Below are 19291 nucleotides of genomic sequence, written 5' to 3' on the forward strand. Positions count from 1 at the left end.
AATGTCAATGGACACCCTTCCCTTTCAGCATTCCCTGTAATACCTTCCTAACGTGTATCGGATTTGCATCCGGCTCTGTTCTAGGTTTGAGGATACAAAGGTAGGTGAGACATATTCCTGCCCTCCAGGAACTCACAAGCTCAAGCAGCGTTTCTCAAAGTGCATACCCATTGGCACCCACTTGGAACACCTGGTTCCTGGAAGGCTGCTGCAAAACATTAGGCAGCAACTTGAGGTTTCGGGTTCTATGCAGAGCCACCATGTTAGAACTTAATCAGAATCTCTGAGAGCGGGCTCAGGAACCTTTATACAAGTTCTCCTGGTGATTCTTACACACATGAATGCGACAGACACCCTAATTTCAAAGCATTTGTAAACTGTGATTTTCCTTCTGATAAGGCTTCAAATTCTGGGCTTTGGATTGCAAACCAATCTCTCAAGAGAGCAGAGACAACCATCTCCACTCTTTGTCGGCTGCTACCGAGCCGGACTTTGCCAGTTGACTGCAGTAAACCTTCCTAGATCCTCCCTTTTCTCAGCAAGTCTCTGCACGTCCCATATTTCACAAGACCCACAACAACGTTTCCAGTGGGAAACATTCTGTTTTAGGTAAGAGTTCAAAGCATGTTTGAATCAGACCTGGGTTTGAGTCCTGACACGTTAGCTTACTGGTTGTGAAACCTGAGGCAAACGACTGGGACTTTTTTGTTTCCGCATTTGTAAAATGGAGATACTTATAGCACCTAGCTCACAGGGTCATTCAAATTGGATGAAACACTGCATACAAAAAGCACACATATGGCCTGGCATACAGCAGACAGTTAATAAATGTTGTTACTGTGGATACCAAAGTCCTTGGTGGAACTCTTTTGGGTTAATGGCTCAGAGCTCAAAAAAAAAATCTCACAAAATTCACAACAGGCTAATCTGTTTCCTGAAACAGATCTCAAAAACCATGAAATGTAGACACCTAAACAAGAGGAAAATGATATACTTCTAAACTGTGCCTTAGAGTCTGCAAATTTTGAGAGTGTAACGTGTGCCCGGGGGAGGGAAGGTGAGCGGTGGTTGATATACAAAATAAACATTTTTAAAAACTGAGTTTATAAAACACATATGGGTATATCACACCGAAAGCAAGCCAGATACATAAAAATCCAGATACATAAAAATCCAAAAGATAGACATTTAGCTCCCTAAAATATTTAAATGTATGATTTTATTTAAAAAAAAAAACTATCCAAATGCAAGATTTCAGGAGGGTATCTATTACCTAGTTCAAATAGGATTACCAGATTTAGCAAATTAAAATACAGGATACTCAGTTAAGTCTGAATTTCAGATCAACAAGAAATAATTTTTTTTTTTGTGGTACGCGGGCCTCTCACCGCTGTGGCCTCTCCCGTTGCGGAGCAACAGGCTCCGTCCGGACGCGCAGGCTCAGCGGCCATGGCTCACGGGCCCAGTCGCTCCGCGGCATGTGGGATCTTCCCGGACCGGGGCACGAACCCGTGTCCCCTGCATCAGCAGGCGGACTCTCAACCACTGCGCCACCAGGGAAGCCCCAAGAAATAATTTTTAAGTATAAATATATCCCATGCATTATTTGACAACCTTAACTACAAAGCATGACTGTTTTAATTTAATATCCTTAGTAAGCTTTATGTTAGGAAAAGAAAAACTGATCAGAAATAAACTCATCACTAGTCAGGTGAATTAATAAAATTGTGAGTGCTACGGGAAATGAATGGAACCAGACCAATCACAGGGATCAAATTTAACCTGAGCTTTTCTCTGAATGCTAAGGAGTTAGAATGTCCCCATATGCCTGGAGAAATCCCTGCCATAATCTGTACGTTGAAAAGTACAAGAGGAATAAATGGAGGAAAAGTTAACTCAGGAAAATTAGCTATTAAGATCAGGGGCCAAGGTTCATCCAGTAATCTGGGCTCAAGGTTCAAACTTGCTCTTTCACAATGAAGAAACACTGACCCTGAACTTCCTGCTGCTCAGTGTAGGATAACCAACCCCCAACACGCATTTTCTTTCATTCTTTTTATTCCCTCTAACTTGAGAACAGGTAAAATGCTTTTTCCTTGATTTATAATACTCTGAAGTTTTAAAAAAAATCACAGTTTGGCACTGCCAAACGGTTTCCATGGTGAAAAGTTAAGTAGTTCTTTTAAAATTTTCAAGTCTTTAATAAGCTCTGCATAGCAGTGGGATGGGAAGTGAAAAATCAAGAATATTTCAGGACCTTTCATTATGTTTTATATTTTTTAAAACGCGTCTGCCATTGATGTTCATGCTGGTATGTTTTTCATTCCTCCCAAATTGGTAGGCCACAGCAGTTAAGAAATTATTCCACTGGAAAAAGTACCCCAGGGATCAAAGGGAAGTTAGATAGGGAGGTAGCAGGGAGAGCAGTAAACTTGGGATCAGAAGAGCCAGCTTACATCCCTAACCCTGGCCACCCACAGGCCGTGTGGCACCAGGCAAATCAGTTTCTCTCTCCGGACCTCTGTGCCCTTATCTGTAAAACAAAGGTTTTCTGCAGGCTTTTTATGGTCTGAAATTCTGTGTTTCTCAGCCGAGTCATTTGAATTCAGATCGCTCATCTTCCACTGACTGTAATACTTGGCGAAAATGTCCGTCCCCCCGCCCCCCCCAGCCCCGTCCCTGGAAGCCTGCTGTATGAATAAACCACACACACCTCCAATGCTCCATTCTGAAGCCGAACTCATGTGATCTTTAGAGACCACTTGGAAGTTACCTGTCAGGCAGCACAAGAGGCTACTAGGAACATGTATGAATTTAGAAAATGGCTTTATTTTTTTTTTAACATCTTTATTGGAGTATAATTGCTTTGCAATGGTGTGTTAGTTTCTGCTGTATAACAAAGTGAATCAGCTATACGTACACATAGATCTCCATATCCCCTCCCTCTTGCGTCTCCTTCCAGAGAATGGCTTTAAATGACCATCGCTGTCAAGGAAGGAAGAATAACACTGGGGAAGAAGCACCTCAGAGAGCTGTTGGGAAAACTCCGGTTTGAGCCACTGAAGGCTGAAAAGCCTGAGTTGGCGAACAACTGGAGGGAGGGTCAGGAAACCGTGGCTTCTGAGGAAGTGTAGGGAAAGGAGTGGACCAGGAAGACACGGAGGGGCGTGATGGCCGCCTCCTCAACTCACGGGGCCCAGGGCGGGTCCACCAACACCTACCCCTCATTCTCAGTTCAGAAACTAAGGCCAGCTGCCTCTGAGACCACCTCTAGGGGCCCCGACTCCAGGTGGATGAAAAGCGAGCGCTGACACTCAGCTCTGAAAGTCGTCCCGTGCTCCACTCCTGACACCTCCTTCTTCTGTGACCATCTGACGGACCAAACACGTTTCAGGACGGAAAACAAAAAGGGGCTTTTTCTCCCCCTCAAATTCCTAAACAAAATTATTTTTAGAAGTGCTAGCCCTCAAAAACAAGGAGTCTTTTGAGTTATTTCTTCAAGAGTGGTTATGACTTGCCTGACTCACGTTGTGACGGATGACTAATCATCAAATGAGCTGGCAAATCAACTCTAGCCCTGAAATGACCATATCACCTCCACACCCATACATCCTCCTCACAGCCAACGGGGAAGACAGGTAAGGTGTTCCTCCCTTTAGGAAAAATTCACAGCAGTAAAGTAGGCAAAAATCAAACCAACCAACGAAGATTGACCAACAGGCCAGGGCTTTTTAGGGTAACCCTGGAAGGTATCTTTGAACTATAAACAATTTCCGCTCACAAGGAACAGAGCAGAAGGGCAGATAGCAGTGTGGTCTCTTAGAAAGTTTTCCATCCAATAGGAATGAGAGAAAACGTTTCTGTACTTAAAGAAAGAAACTAGCAATTTGACAATGCTTGTCTGGAACGACTGTAGTGGGGCGTGTTGTGAACTCCTGATTATCTAAGCTGATGGTGATAGAACTCTTGGTCCCCTCCAGGGGCCTCATGAAGGAGATCTGCTGAATCTACACGTATGTAATTTTGTCCTTCTGCCTGTAATTCATTATTGGCTTTATAAAAGCAAAAGCCAGTATTTCTGAATTGTCAGGGCTCACCCCAGAGAAGCCTCAGGGAAAAGGAGGTCTTGGGAGGTCCAGGGAAAGGGGAAGGTGCCAGCAAAGGAAAAGGGCTTCTGCTGGAACCCAGAACAGTGGCATGTTTTTCTCCTCCCAACGAAAAAACATATATATATATGCGTGCCCTCCTGTCACTCAACTCAGCAGAGCTCTTAAACCTGTTTGGAGGAGTTTCTCCCAAGAGTTCTTCAAGCTTTTATGCAGTCTACGATCTTTCAAAGATTTGAGAACGTTTCATGATTATTTTTCATTTTTAATGTCCGACCAAGATGGTAGTTTTGTTCCTTCATTGAGTTTAGCTTGTCTTTTGGGTTATTATCATTCTTACTCTTACTGTCATTTTTTGAGAAGAAAATCTTTGCAAGGGAAATCAAGAAACATCATAAAACTCTCTTGATCACTTAAAAAAGTGAACCGAACCCCTCTGATAATTTGTTGTTCTCGTTGTCTCTAGGTAAGGAGACCTCTTGTGCTTTAGGAATAATTTTATCTTCTTTTGTAAATAAAGCTGCTCAAAGCACTGAGGAGAGAGTGTACTCATCCCCTGTCCTCACGCTGGATGCTGTGCCACAGGCAGCAAGCACAGGACTGATGTAACAACCCTTGCTCCAGAAACGGAAGATGATGTGACTGATGGAGTGTGTGCCCACGGGTTCCACGGTGACTCCAAAAGATAGATGTGTGTCCACAGACTTTTCTCGGTATGATGTCTGTATTGTGTAGAAAACATTTGCAAGGCCAAACGTTGCATGCTATTCTCTCGGCCTTGCGAAGTTACGAAAGAAAAGTCCACCCTCCACGTCTCTCACTGCTGGCCCATTGGGTTGGAGCTGGAGCTTCCTAGCTGTCTGGCAGCTGTCATTCTGCTTGTTTACAATTTCAGCAGACTTTAAGCAAGGTTCCAGGATGCCAGAGCTTCCTATAAGGCCATTCTCAAGGTCACTCCAGAGCAAGGGCTGTGCGTCTATTCCCTGCCATTCTGAGAGATGGATACTGGAGCGTTGAAACAATACAAAAGGCTGCCCCCACCCCCCAACCCAAGACTGTTTCAAAACTACATCCCTGATCATTCTGCACATCGATTAAAATATGCTGTGGCCTTGGGACTTCCCCACCAGAAGAAATCAGATTCTCAAGCCCAGACTCCATCATGCATTTGATTTGTGGTCATGGATTGTTACCTGCTTGCCGTACGTCTAAATCTCATAAGCTTGTCACTATCACGGAAATAAAACAGCAGCAAGCTACACGAGGAATGCTCTCTTTAAGTGTTTGGGATTTTCTTTTGTGGTTTGTTCGTTTGTCTTAGTGCAAAGTTCCCAGGGCAAATGAGTGTGATGGAAAGATGGAAGGGGCATGGAAAAGAGAACAGGCTCTGCAAAGAGCTGGGGATGGGCTAGAATCCCCACTCTGCAGGTTATTGGCGATGTCACCTTGAATTAGATTCTTCACCTTCACGTGCTTCAAGTCTTGGGAGGATAGAATAAGAATGCACACTTAGGGCTTCCCTGGTGGCGCAGTGGTTGAGAATCTGCCTGCCAATGCAGGGGACACGGGTTCGAGCCCTGGTCTGGGAAGACCCCACATGCCGAGGAGCAACTGGGCCCGTGAACCACAACTACTGAGCCTGCGCATCTGGAGCCTGTGCTCCGCAACAAGAGAGGCCACGATAGTGAGAGGCCCGCGTACCGCGATGAAGAGTGGCCCCCGCTTGCCACAACTAGAGAAAGCCCTCACACAGAAGACCCAACACAGCCATAAATAAATAAATAAATAAATAAATAAATAAATAAAATGCACACTTAGGCAGAGGTTCTCCGCGTGTGGTCTCTGGATCAACAGCGGCAGTCTCGCCTGGGAACCTGTGGGAAATGCACATTCTTGGCCTCTACTCCAGAATGACTGAATCAGAAACTCTAGGGATGGGGTCTCACACTCTGTGTTTTCACAAGCCCCCCTGGTGATTCTGATGCCATTTGAGAATCACCAATTTAAGGCCTCTACCACAGTGCTTGGCACACAATAAATGTTAATTTACCCTTGACTCTGAATTTCTGAGAGATTATTGATTTGAAGCCTAATATCAATATATCAACCAAGCGTGTTGCTGGGGCCCAGGGAGAGTCTGCACTTTCAGGCGTGGAACTGTGCACGCCCCCTGGTCAGTTTGTACTTGGTACACATCAGTGGAGGCGCAGGCAGGTCTGAATTATGAGTACGTGTATAGTGGTGTGAATGAAAGTGACCTAAACGAGTCGTCCAGACCCTGCTCACTCCCCCCCCCAAGCCCCCCAATCACTCTCTATGCCGAGTGTGAGACCCTGGAGAGTCTCCTGGCCCTGGAGAGACACGCAGAGTAATACCTCCTGCACCTCTCACGCAGCAAATGTGAAGATTCCAAGGTGCCGTGGGAAGCTCTATGCCTGCCTGCTTTTTTCTTCCTTGTGCTGTAAGCCTGAAAGGTCCTCAGGCGAGGCCTCTGAGGCTGGCCACTCTTTGTTGGTAAGTTGGCTGGTTTTCTTCGGCTGCAAAAGTTGTGAAAGAATTTTCTCTTATCCCTTGATGAGAACGATATCCCTGTTGCTGTCGTGGAGGCCTGAGGTCCGGAAAAATGTTACGTGACAAATCTGTGATGCGAGTCAACCAATCTCTGCCCTGTGGACTCTTCCCGTTACTCCTAGGAGATGATGGGGGTCCGGACCTTGGGTCCCGGGCTGTGAATGGACAGCTCCTTGACCAATCATCTCAGAGTGTGTGGAAAGGGTCCATCCTGAAAACAAAAATAAGTGACTGAGTCTTCCAGACAAAGGATCTCCAAGATTTTTTTTTTTTTTAATGGGAAAAAAAAAATTGGTCTGCTCTGGAAGTGGCAAAGGTGAAACATGTCATGTGGCAAATATGAAAAACTCGAGTCCCAGGCAGGAAGGAAGATGTTGCTCATTGAGGGCTTTCAGGCCACAGGACGACAGATATCAAATCCAGATGTGGCCTGGAACCTTCACCAAACAGTAAGAGCAAGCAAACCATCCGCTTCATGTATATTGGATAAATAAACATCAATCATCTATTCATTAAACAAATATTTACTAAGCACACACTCCATCTCAGGCCTGGGCTGTGCCCCGGGGACGCAGTGAAACCGGAAAGACGCAACGAGGGCCAAGACAAGGAAGATGACGGGGGACGAAGCTGGAGAAGGAAGCAGGGACAGGGGTGCAGGACCTCCTGGGCATGCGCAGGGCTGGGCTCATGTCCAAGGGCCCGGAAGTCCCCAGGTCTGGAAGCAGTGAGCCAACCTCATCAGCACGGCATGGCACAGGGTCACACAGCAGGCTGTGGATTCGGAACTGGTTCTGAACCTCCGTTCTATCACTTTTTAGCTTACGTCCTTGGGCAACTTTCTCGACGGCTCTGGGCTTTCAGTTCTCTTCCATAAAATGAGGCTTTCATTATCTTACAGGGTTGCAGAAAGGAATGAATGAGTGTATATAAAACTCTTAGCACAGTGTTTGGGATGTAGTAAATGCTTCATAAATATGGGCTGCTGTTATGACTATTATTATGAATGTAACAGGGCAAATATTATTAACTTCGGATGGTCACAGCTTTTGCCCCTCCCCCTGCCCATCACAGAGAATTCTGTCCGTCTTGCCCCTTCTTTCTCCTTTTTGCAAGAAAGGAAGCTCATTCTCTGCAGTTGGAGCTAAACAAGTCACCCAGTCTCCTGGGTGATGGCACTGGGCCAATGGGTGTGGAAGGAAGCCTCCTTGATCAATCATCTCCAGGGTGTGCAAAGAGTGTCCGTCCTGAAAAAGAGAAGATGGCAAGTTCCCCACACAAGGGGGTTCCAAGATGTTTTTTTAGTGGGGAAAAAAAAAATTACTCTGCTTTGGTGGGGAGGAAGGGAGGGAGGAGAACGGAGGAGAAGAAAGACGGGGAGCTCGGGATGGGAGAGCATCTGGGAAACACGTGACAGGCAGCTGGGGAGGGCGAGGAAAGAGGGTAGGAGAGGAGAAAGAATTCAATGAAGAGTCTCACGTGGACCCCCTTTTAAGTTTTTTCCTAAAGACACAAAAATAAAATTCCCTTTTAATTAGTTTGGCTCTCATCCCGTGTTTCTTTAAAGTTGACTCTACGTGGAGACGGAGCCGTACAGACTCCTTCTCCGGGATTTAGTGGGGTTATAGTATTAATGATGAAAATGGGTCTATGAATACCCCCCGAGGGCTATTCTTAGGGTTAAATGTGGTCATGCACATTGTATCCACCAGCTTTCGCTAGATTACGCTGCAAACAACCCCAAATCTCAGCGGCTTATGACAACAAAGGTTTATTTCTTGCTCCTGTTACATGTTCTTTGCGGTTTGGCCACATGTCTTTATTCTGGGAACCAGACGGTCGGGATCCACCCCTTTCTGGGTCTGGCAGGGCTGGTGTGGAGGGAGGAAAGGCAGAACCCACAATGGCTCTCACAGCTTCGGTGCTGAAGCCTGTCACTTCCATTGGCCAAACTAGTCCAGTGTGTCACCCTCAGGGTGGGGACCTGACTGTCCCACGGGGAGGGGCAGCAAGCACTCGGGAACGAGAGCAGAGTCCGTCCCAAAGGTGAAGTGCTTGGGGCATTGCCCGGCACTCAGAAAACTCTCAATAACTGATGCAAATCATTCGTATCAATCTGGAAAATGGGGGCAACAACAGTAGCAGCCTCACAAGGGAGTCTGAGGGTTGGCAGAGGTAGTGGGCGCAGGGCCTCGCTGAGTTATGCGACAAAGGGCAGCTCTGGGTGATTTTCTAAGGGGCCGGACACCCTGGGGCCAGGAAGGGGAGACGATGAGCAGTGAAAGAAGGCAAGGGAACATGTGGTGACCTGAAGCTATAGGGTCTCTGGGGCCCCGATGGGACAGGATGTTCCTGTCTCGGGGGTCAGAGAGCGGCGCAGGACCCCAGAGAGCCAAGGGCGGCATGGGAGCAGGAAATGCCAATCACCCTCTCCAGTCAGAGGGGACAACCGCAGCCCACATGCCGAGCGACAGAGAGCTCGCTGTGTGCCCAGCCTTCCCTGAGCCCCGGGGCCAGACCGTGGGGAGCTGGCCTGGTGCCCGCTCCCGGCTCTGGGGCTCCGTGGCTCCCACCGGCTGCCCGGCCCTTTCCCACAGAGAGGGAACCCTGGGCCACCCGAACACCCGGCCACTCTCCACAGAGGCCGGCAAGGCTGCTCGCCCGTCAGCGGGCAGGATCAGGGGCAAGGGCCAGGGGCCACAGGCCTTCAATAGAAACATATTTACAACACATCTGTGTGGAGGCATTCCTCCCACTCCCTTCAGCCCTGCCTCTAGCGCCTCCACCGTGAGGCTGTCCTCCTCCTCACCCCTCCCAGGCCGCCCTGCCCACCTGCCCTCTCACTTAGTCCTCCAGCCATGTGGCAGAGTCGTGTGGTGCCAGGGACAGAGCAGTGAACATGCGCTGCCTTGGCCCCAGTGCTTGTGCCCCAGTGCATGTTCCAGTGCTCTTGCTCCAGTGCTCATGCTCCAGTGCTCATGCTCCAGTGCATCACCCAGTGCTCATGCTCCAGTGCTCATGCTCCAGTGCATCACCCAGTGCTCATGCTCCAGTGCATCATCCAGTGCTCATGCTCCAGTGCATCATCCAGTGCTCGTGCTCCAGTGCATCACCCAGTGCTCATGCTCCAGTGCATCATCCAGTGCTCATGCCCCAGTGCTCATGCTCCAGTGCATCGCCCAGTGCTCATGCTCCAGTGCATCGCCCAGTGCTCATGCTCCAGTGCATCACCCAGTGCTCATGCTCCAGTACATCATCCAGTGCTCATGCTCCAGTGCATCATCCAGTGCTCGTGCTCCAGTGCATCATCCAGTGCTCATGCTCCAGTGCAACATCCAGTGCTCGTGCTCCAGTGCTCATGCTCCAGTGCATCACCCAGTGCTCATGCTCCAGTGCATCATCCAGTGCTTGTGCTCCAGTGCTCCAGAACCCAGAGGAAGAAGTAAAGCATATCCTATGGTGGCCAATGGCAAGTGCTAAGGGGCACAGGGACTGGGTGTGATTTTTAGAGGGTGGCACAGAAGGCCTCTCTGGAACAGTGGAGTAAAGACCTAAGGGAGCTGAGGGAAAGACGTTTAGTTAGAGGAAACAACAAGCCAAAGGATGAGGTTGATGTTTTAGAAAAAGGCCCAGGGCCAGTGTGGCTGCAGGGGCAGGAGCAGAGGCATGGCAGCAGGAGTTCACTCCTGGTTTCCTTCTTCCCAGCTCACTGTGCCCTTCTCTCAGGCTGTGGGTTAGGGAAGCAGCCAGCCAACTCTCTCTACAACTCTGTTTCAGCCACACTGCATCAAGCAAGTCTATCTGCACCATTTTTCCAACAACATTTGCTCATTTTATGTCTCTGTGTCACATTTTAGTAATTCTCTCAGTATTTCAAACATTTCCACTATTACTATATTTGTTATGGTGATCTCTGATCAGTGATCTTTGGTGTTACTACTGCAAAAGGATTACAACTCCCTGAAGGCTCAGATGATGGCTAGTATTTTTTAGCAATAAAGTATATTTTTAGTTAAGGTATGTACATTGTTTCTTGAGACATAATGCTATTGCACACTTAATAGACTACACTGTAGTGTGAATATATCTTTTATATGCACTGGGAAACCAAAAAATTTGTGGGACTCGTTTTATCTTTATTGTGAGATTAGCTTTATTGTGGTGGTCTGGAACCAAACCCGAAGTACTTCTGAGGTTTGCCTGTAGATAGAACAAAACATAGACACCCCTGTCACCCCCCACCCCACTTCCCCTGTCAGCAGTGTGGGCAGTTCCATTTTATACAGACATGTATTACACAATTTTTTTTCCAGAAGTATTATCATGCTAGACTTGCATGCAAATTGTTATGCAATTTACTTATTCCTCTCCAAATATACTATGGAGATTTTTCTCTGATGATACAATAAGTTTACTTCTTATTTTAATCCTTCAGAATAGATATACCCTAATGTGGTTTAACAAGTCCCCTATTGATAGATGTGCATGCAGTTTCCAATCTTCCCCCTTTGAAGGCCGCATCACAATCAGCATCTTTGTGCAGACATCTACACACAAGCAGATGAATAGTTCTTAGATGAGATTCCAGGAAGTGGATTCGCTGGGTCAAATGGTGTGTGAATTTTTTGTTTTGCTAAATACTGCCAAACTGCCGTCTAATTTACACCCCTACCAGCTTTGGGGGGAGGTTTGTTTTTGTTTTATTTATTTGTTTTTGTTTTCAAAAACTGTAGGAGGGGTTTTCTTAGGCAGTTGGTCTAGGCAGAGGGAAGTATCATGTTTTTTCCTGACAAATAGAAACAGTTACAAATGCTGTTCCTTTTTTTTTTCTGGAGATCCAACATCCCAGCTAGATAAGGCCCCCTCCTCTTACCTTTCATCCCTGTCCTCCCCACATCACACACACACACACACACACACACACACACACACACACACACACACACACACAGGGTAAGCAACAATAATAGAAGAGAAGAATTATCTCCCTCCAAAAGGTTGCTGACTTGATTTGGAACATTATTCACACTAAGGTGTAAAAAGACTGAGCCTCCTTCACTGTGGCCACCAAAGAGTTTGTTTTTTCAGTAGGGTTGCCTAACTAACACTCCTGCTTCCTTAGAAAGAGAACTTTATATTGTTGGAAGGATGACATCTTGATGGCTATAGAACTACAGTTCCCAGTCTGCATTGCAGGAAGAGGCGGCCAATGAGCTGTAAGTGGAAGTTGATGGGTGGGGCTTGTGAAAAACATTCTGTAAAGGAGGCCAGCTTACCTGGGAAGTGAACCCTTTTGCTTGGCCCTCCCTTCTTCCTACCTGGAATTGGGGGTCATTTTGAACATGTTCAACCAATCCAATGGACATCAGGCTTACTGCTGAGCAGAGTCCTGCAGGATTCTGCTGCAGCTGTGTTAACTCTTTAGTTGCTGGACGATCCACAGATACCAAGAGGCAGTGGCTACTTTCCCACTCATTCAGAAGTACATTGATATTTTAACAATGAATTGGTCATACCTATGCCTTCTGAGTAAATATCAGCACTGCCTGAAATAAAGATGAAAGGTTGGCTCTCCAATTGTCATTCAGGACCATGATGTAATCTTCAAGATGGAAACCAGACACTAAGGATGATGGACAAGACAGAATCTAGGCATCTAATGAAGGTGGAGCCACCGTGCCTGCCATCTGGGCTTCTTTTACAGAAAGTCACTGGACTTAAGCCCCATGGCATTCCTTCTCCCATGTTTTGGCCCATTAAGACCGAAAAAACTCAAATCCACACATTCTATGACCAAAAGAGCAGCCCTCATTCTATAAACCTGTAACTGCTTTGAGGGATCTGTTAAAGCAGGGTCCCCAACGCCATCCACCCCTGCCACCCCCCAGGCCGCACAGCAGGAGGTGAGTGGCTGGTGAGCTATTGAAGCTTCATCTGCCGCTCGCCATCCCTCCCCATCGCTCACATTACCACCTAAACCTTCCCCCACCCCCCATAGAAAAACTGTCTTCTATGAAACCAGTTCCTGGTGCCAATAGGGTTGGGGACCGCTGTGTTAAAGAACCCCACACTCTGAGGTCTTCTCTGAACAAACTCCCATTTGCCATTTCCCCTATTACACAGAACATCAGACTTTTGCACAGTTCCCCAGATATGGCTGGATGCTTTTTGCTTTGGACATTGTTTCTATTCATCCTGATTAAAACTGGATTAATCTGGGACATAGCCACAACAACCTGTGGGCTCCAGGATCCCATCCTGATTCCCATCGGCCAGCTAAGCCCCCAAATTCACATTCCCTCACAGATATGAGTCAGAAAATCAAAGGAGTCCAAGACTGACGTTTGTACCTGTTATAAAACAGGACATGGAAAGGTTTCTACAGAGATGTTCAGTTAAGCCTTGTTTATAATAGAAAAAAAAATGCTCCACAATAGAGAACTGAAGAAATTGTGGTAAATCCATCCAATGGACTACTAAAAAACTATTTAAAAGTCATGATATAGGGCTTCCCTGGTGGCACAGTGGTTGAGAGTCCGCCTGCCGATGCAGGGGACACGGGCTCATGCCCTGGTCCGGGAAGATCCCACATGCCGCGGAGCGGCTGGGCCCGTGAGCCATGGCCGCTGAGCCTGCGCGTCCAGAGCCTGTGCTCCGCAACGGGAGAGGCCACGACAGTGAGAGGCCCGTGTACCACAATAAATAAATAAATAAATTAATTAATTAAAATCATGATATAGAAACGTCAGCAATGTTCAAAATATATCAACTGAAAAGTATGTATTGAATGATCCCTTTTGTAAAAATAGTTTATATATAGTTTATATTTATATATATTATATATTTATTTATATGTATTCATACAACTGCAAAAGGATAACACTAGAGAGCTAAATGCCAGAACTCTTAAAGTTATTATACCTGAATTCATGAGTGATTTTACATTTTCTCCTCAGTGACTGTGAATATCTATACATTTCACATTTTCTACAATATGTATTTTTTTATAATCAGAAATAAACAATCCAAGTATCTATTTAATACTATCATTATCTATATGTATGTTTCAAATAACTTGGAAATCGGTAAAGGATGAGCTAATAAGAAAAGTCCAGCCTGGAGCTTCAAGTTCATGGGTGAGTCCTAAACCCATTGTTCAAAAGCAAGACTGTCGCCATTTTGGAAACCAAACCTGTTGAACTTCCCTGGTGTTTCCTAAGTTGTATCATATGCCCCAGTGATGTGCCCCATGAGACAAGTTTCCTAGTACTTTACAGAACAAAGTTTAGAAAAGGCCCCTTGAAGGCCTTCCCCATCTTGATGGTTGGTGGCCAGGGCTGGAATGGCTCCTCTGCCTCTCCCCCTCTCCCCTGTCCTCTAGCTCAAGCTCCCCTCCCACTGACTTGGCACCTCTAAACACCTCTGCCCCGGATCCCTCCACTCCCTCCCCAGGGAGAGTGTGTTCTGCCAGTTCTTGCCCCATCAAATGAAGAAAGGGAACTTTCTCTGTTGCTGCCCCATCTTTGCCCACGAAACCAACAATCCCCTTGGGCCCCAGACAAAGGCTGCAATGGCCCAGCCTTGAACCGGCCACTGAGTAGAGACAGGAGTGGGGCAGCTCCACTGACTCAGCACGAGCCCCCAAGGCTAGCCCCGTCCCCTCCTGTCCCACTCGGCCCTGCAGGAGGATGAAAGCAGGTAGCACCGAGCAGCACACGGTGGAGGGGCCAAGGACGATTAGGATCCGGCCGTCAGTTCTGAAGCCTCAGCTGGGCAGCATGTCTCCAGGTGGGCCAGAGCTGGGAAGGGGTTTGGCCAGACCTCCCCACCTGTCAGTCAGCCACACCCACTGCCTGTCGTTCTCTCCCACCTCATTTCATTAGGACTCAGAGAAAACAAAACTGCCTCCTGGCCAAGAACACTGCTGCTCCGCTATTGCTCTGGGCTGAATTCCATCCCCCCCAAATTCACATGTTGAAGTCCTAACCCCCAGCACCTCACAGTGTGACTGTTTTGGGGGATAGAAGTAATTAGGGGAAAAAAGTTTTTTAAAGATATAACTACATTACAGAAAATTTGGAGTACAGAGGGGAAACTGTACCCAAAACACCAACACCATAGCACAATAAGATGTCATTTCGGGGTTTTCTTCAGGCCTAAAAAGTAGAAATATAGGTAAAATGAGGTCTTTGGGGCAAGGCCTAATCCAATAATACTTGTGTCCTTATAAGAAGAGAAAATTTGGACACGAACTCACACAGAGGGAAGACCACGTAAAGATGCTGGGAGAAGACCGTCTGAGCACCAAGGAGAGAGGCCTCAGGAGAAATCAACCCTGTCAACAGCTTCACCTCGGACTCTGAGCCTCCAGAACTAGGAGAAAATAAAGTTCTGCTGTTTATTAAGCCCCCCAGTCTTCAGTGCTCGATTATTCCGGACCAGGTAAACTAACAGATGTACAGACCACTCAGGGTGACCCATCAACCCTACAGCCTAAGGTCTAATAAATTCAAAACATTAAGCTTGCTCTTCTAGCTTCAGATATATGAGTCTTCTGCATCTCTTCCTGCCTTTTCCCCCAAGCCCCCGAATAATATCTATCTTTGAGTGAATAAAACCAGAAAAATTGTGCTTCCCCGGTGGCGCAGTGGTTGAGAGTCCGCCTGCCGATGCAGAGGACACGGGTTCGTGCCCCGGTCTGGGAAGATCCTACATGCCGCGGTGCAGCTGGGCCCGTGAGCCATGGCCACTGAGCCTGCGCGTCCGGAGCCTGTGCTCCGCAACACGAGAGGCCGCAGCAGTGAGAGGCCCACGTACCGCAAAAAAAAAAAAAAAAAAAAAAAAAAAAAAAAAAACAGAAAAATGGTCTAATTATGGTGTCATAAGTAAACCGAGTTCCTCACCTGGAGACAGACACAGGCATCCCTCTTCTACATGTTCCCCTGCCCTCTCTCATCCTCCCGGGCAGCACAGGGGTCTCCCTGGCAGGATCATTCGGAAGACACAAGAGAAACCCCCCAAACTGTTGTTCTTCCAGAAAGGGCTTCTCCAAACCCCTGATCAGCCTCCGCCCAAGGTCATCAGGAGCAGGCAGGGGCTCCAGGCAGAGCGGGCAGCCCCGTGGGAGAGCCGCAGGGACTGAATATTCATGAGAAAGCCACAGCCCGCAGAGCGATACTCCACACTGCACCCCTCCCCTTCAGTGTTAGCCCGCTCCCACAGGCTGGGCACTGATCACAGCCCGAAAAGGACCCCTTCTGCGGACAGGCACAAAGTGTGCCCGGAACGTGGTGGGTTCTCGTTAAATGCTGGAAAGGAGACTTCTAATGGATAACAGCTGATACGTTCCTCCTAAGAGGAAACTCTACCGCATGCCCCACGCACAGAGGGAGGACACTCTACCGCATGCCCCACGCACAGAGGGCAGCAAGATCCCCTCTGTAGCTGGCAGCACAGTGGCACGTGAGCAAGGGCCCAGCCAAGCTGGCTGGGTGTGATCCCTGCTCCATCTCGTCCTTCCCCTGATAAGTCACTTAACTTTCTGTGCCTCTATTTGAGCAAACAGAATTTTTTTCTGTGAATTGGGCACCACAAAAATAGTACCTACTTCCTAGGATTATTTTAAGAATTAGATGCAATCCTGTACATATAAAACAACTATGTGCCTTTGCACACAGTAAATGTTCAATAGCATTAGTTATTATAATGATTTGTTTTCAGAAGACATGAGTTTGGTTCCTGTGTATTGCCTGTACATGAGATTTTTGAGTAAATGTTAGTCATCTCCCTGAGCTTTCGTCACCTCGCCTGCAAAGTGGGAGCCATGTATGCTCATCCTCCTAAGATTGCTGCGAGGATTAAGTCAGAGAAAAGTCTGTGAACATGCTCTGTGCTGCACTCATCCTTATATCACTTGCATCTCTTACATCTTACATCTCTTCCTGCCTGGTGCAGGAAGGCTTTTTGAGTGAATGAATGTAAAACTCCATGACATGGTGGTTGTTTAACTGCTTGCTGAATGTTTCAGTTAAAATTGAAGGACTTCTGAGTGGCTGCAGGAAGTGTGGCCCATCCAGTGCAATGGAGATCACATATCAGTATCCGCCTCATTACGGTTGTTGCTTCCGGTTTTTAGGACAATAGGCTGATGTGGTCAAGCCAAACCCATCTCGGCACACAGCATTGGTCCTGCCTCCCCAGCACCCTCCTGAATGAAGGTCACCTGTGCCTAACCAACGGCTTGAGGAGAAGGTACACTGAGGCCGCCTGATGGCTGTTGTCTGAGATTAGGGTCAGTGTTAAAACGAACAGCAAGCCGCCGTCTCTTCGTCATGGAGACAGTAAAGTCTACCTCTTCAGCTGCAGTTTGCAGAAAGTCTGTGCTCTAACTTTGTGTCTGCAGTTCCTCTTCTTAAACAAACTCATTCCCAAGAGTTGTCCCTTTATAATGGCCCTGGATCAACAGTTTACCCCCAAAAAAAAGAAAGAAAGAAAAAAAAGGAGGAGGAGAGAAAAGCAATGGCTCAGGATAATTTTGATTCCGTGGATTAATCACAAAACCATTAACACTGACCAGTCATGTCTCAACTTGCCCCCTCAGAACCTGGAATGAAGCAAATCCCCTCGAGGGCTTTACCGGAGCACGCTAATTCTAATAAGATGAAGTTGCTGTTCCAGTAATTCATCTCCAGAAAACTTTCCTGGAAAGCTCTACTTTCCCCATAAGAAAGAACTGCTTTATTAAGGTGCTTAAGATTACGGGGATTTGGGGATGCAGGGCACTCTGAAGGTGTCACTGACTTTCCACCCTTGCTGGCTGGGTGGCTCACCAGACAGGGCTGAGCAGAGAGCAGAGAAAGTATGGGGACCAGACCGGTCTTTGGTCATTCCAGGGTCCCTGTCCCCTCTTGAAAATGGAGACAACAGCACCTGCTGAGGGATTCTGCCAGGGTTGATAAGATCATGTGTGTAAACGTGCTTTGAATTCCTTAGAGAAATAGTGTTCTGTAAATTCTGTTTTATCATCATATATCACTTTTCAGTGTGTGCTTATGTAATGTGGCAATATTGAGGGTCATCTATAGCCCTATTTGTCAGTGTTTCCTAGATGGTCATCCACTTCCAGCTCTTGTCCTCTACCTGTTCCTACTTTCCCACTGACCAGCCTACAAAGAACTCAAAAAAAAAAAAAAAAAAAAGGACAAAAAGAGTCAAGGACATGAACATCCATGGTGTACCTCCTATGTGCCAGGTAAGACGCTAGGTGCTTTGTATAAATTATCTCATTTAACCCTTACAGCACCCTGTGAGAAGGGGATTATTATCACCATATCCCTGAAGAAATGGGCTCAGAAGGGTGAAGTCTGCAGAACCAGGATGCCAGCCCAGGCTTCCCTGGGTTCGTAACAGGTCTCTCTTTCTATTCAGCAGTGCCCTTGTCCCTTGAAGAGCTCCCAGAGATTGGCCAGACGGCCCCCGCAGATCTGAGAGCTGCCAGCAAGGACCTCGTGAATAAGCTGGGGCCATAAGGAAGCACAGGCTCGTTTGTGACTCTACAAAAGATGACACTGCTAATCCAATTAGAATCTCATTTGAAAACAAGTCCTGAACGCATTTTTTTTTCTACAGAGTTCAGTCTAGTTGAGTGAGTGACTCGTCCGCCAGCCACTCCTAACCTAGTCCCAACCTCCTTCCGACTGACTGGCAATAAGCCCATCTGGTCCTCCCTGGATGTGCGTCCTGAGCGTAGGGATACGGGGTGACAGGGTGGAGGGGTGACAGTGGGTGGAGTCAGATTGCTCTGCAGCATCCCCTTTTCCTCCCTCATCTCACACATCCCTTCTCTGCTTTTCCACCGACTTCTAGTCTCTAACTTCCTTAACCAACACATCCTACAAACATCCAGAGTCCTCAGAAGCTCAGACTGATCTATGTGTGAATCCAAGGCCCTTGCACTTGGACATGATCCTTAACTTCTCCAGGTCTCACTTTCTTCATTTGTAAAACATGGGGACGAGGGTGGTCGGGAGGATTCAAGGAGTTAAATATACCTATAAAAAGTATGCAACAGGGCTTGCAACATATGCACCGTAGCTAGGTAGTTATTTCTTTTTCCAGAAACCAACAGTGGCTATTGTCGCTTAGACTAAAACTCCTCATTGTGGCTTTTAGGCTCCTCAACAGTGAGACCTGTTCATCATCTTCGTTTATTCTTTCGTGTGTCAAATATTTATTGAGCACCTAACCACACACCTGGCCATGACAGATGAAAACACCTGACCTCCTGGGGCACTAGAGTAGACAGGAAGAAAGCAAAGAATAATCAGCATATAAAGGAGCAAAGACCTACAGGAGGCTGGAGACAGACAACCAGAATTGTGGGGAAAGGGAGGGCCAGGAAAAGAGAGTGGCCTGAGCAAAGGCCCTGGAGCTTGAAGGTACCTGCGGTGTTCTGAGCACGATGGACAGTCTGGCTGGAGAAGCAAGAGGGGAGGTGGCAGGCCTCAAGGGCAGGGCAGGGCCGGACCAGGGTGAGGGCAGGGAGGCTCTCGCCTCGGGTGCAAAGGTAAGGGGCACCACAAATAAAATACAGGAAGAATTGCATTTTAATGTAG

General features: G+C 47.2%; 1 long non-coding RNA gene across 1 annotated transcript in view; it reads right to left on the reverse strand.

The window, feature by feature from the left end:
* Positions 1–10818: 10818 nt before the first annotated feature.
* The window catches only part of LOC141276980 (uncharacterized), a 63951-nt gene continuing 55478 nt past the window's right edge, over positions 10819–19291 (reverse strand). The window contains exon 3 of the long non-coding RNA XR_012327470.1: positions 10819–10877. This is a non-coding gene — a long non-coding RNA (uncharacterized lncRNA). The remainder of the gene's footprint in view (positions 10878–19291) is intronic.

The sequence above is a fragment of the Tursiops truncatus genome, chromosome 18, assembly GCF_011762595.2.
Source record: "Tursiops truncatus isolate mTurTru1 chromosome 18, mTurTru1.mat.Y, whole genome shotgun sequence".
NCBI classification, from domain to species: domain Eukaryota; kingdom Metazoa; phylum Chordata; class Mammalia; order Artiodactyla; family Delphinidae; genus Tursiops; species Tursiops truncatus.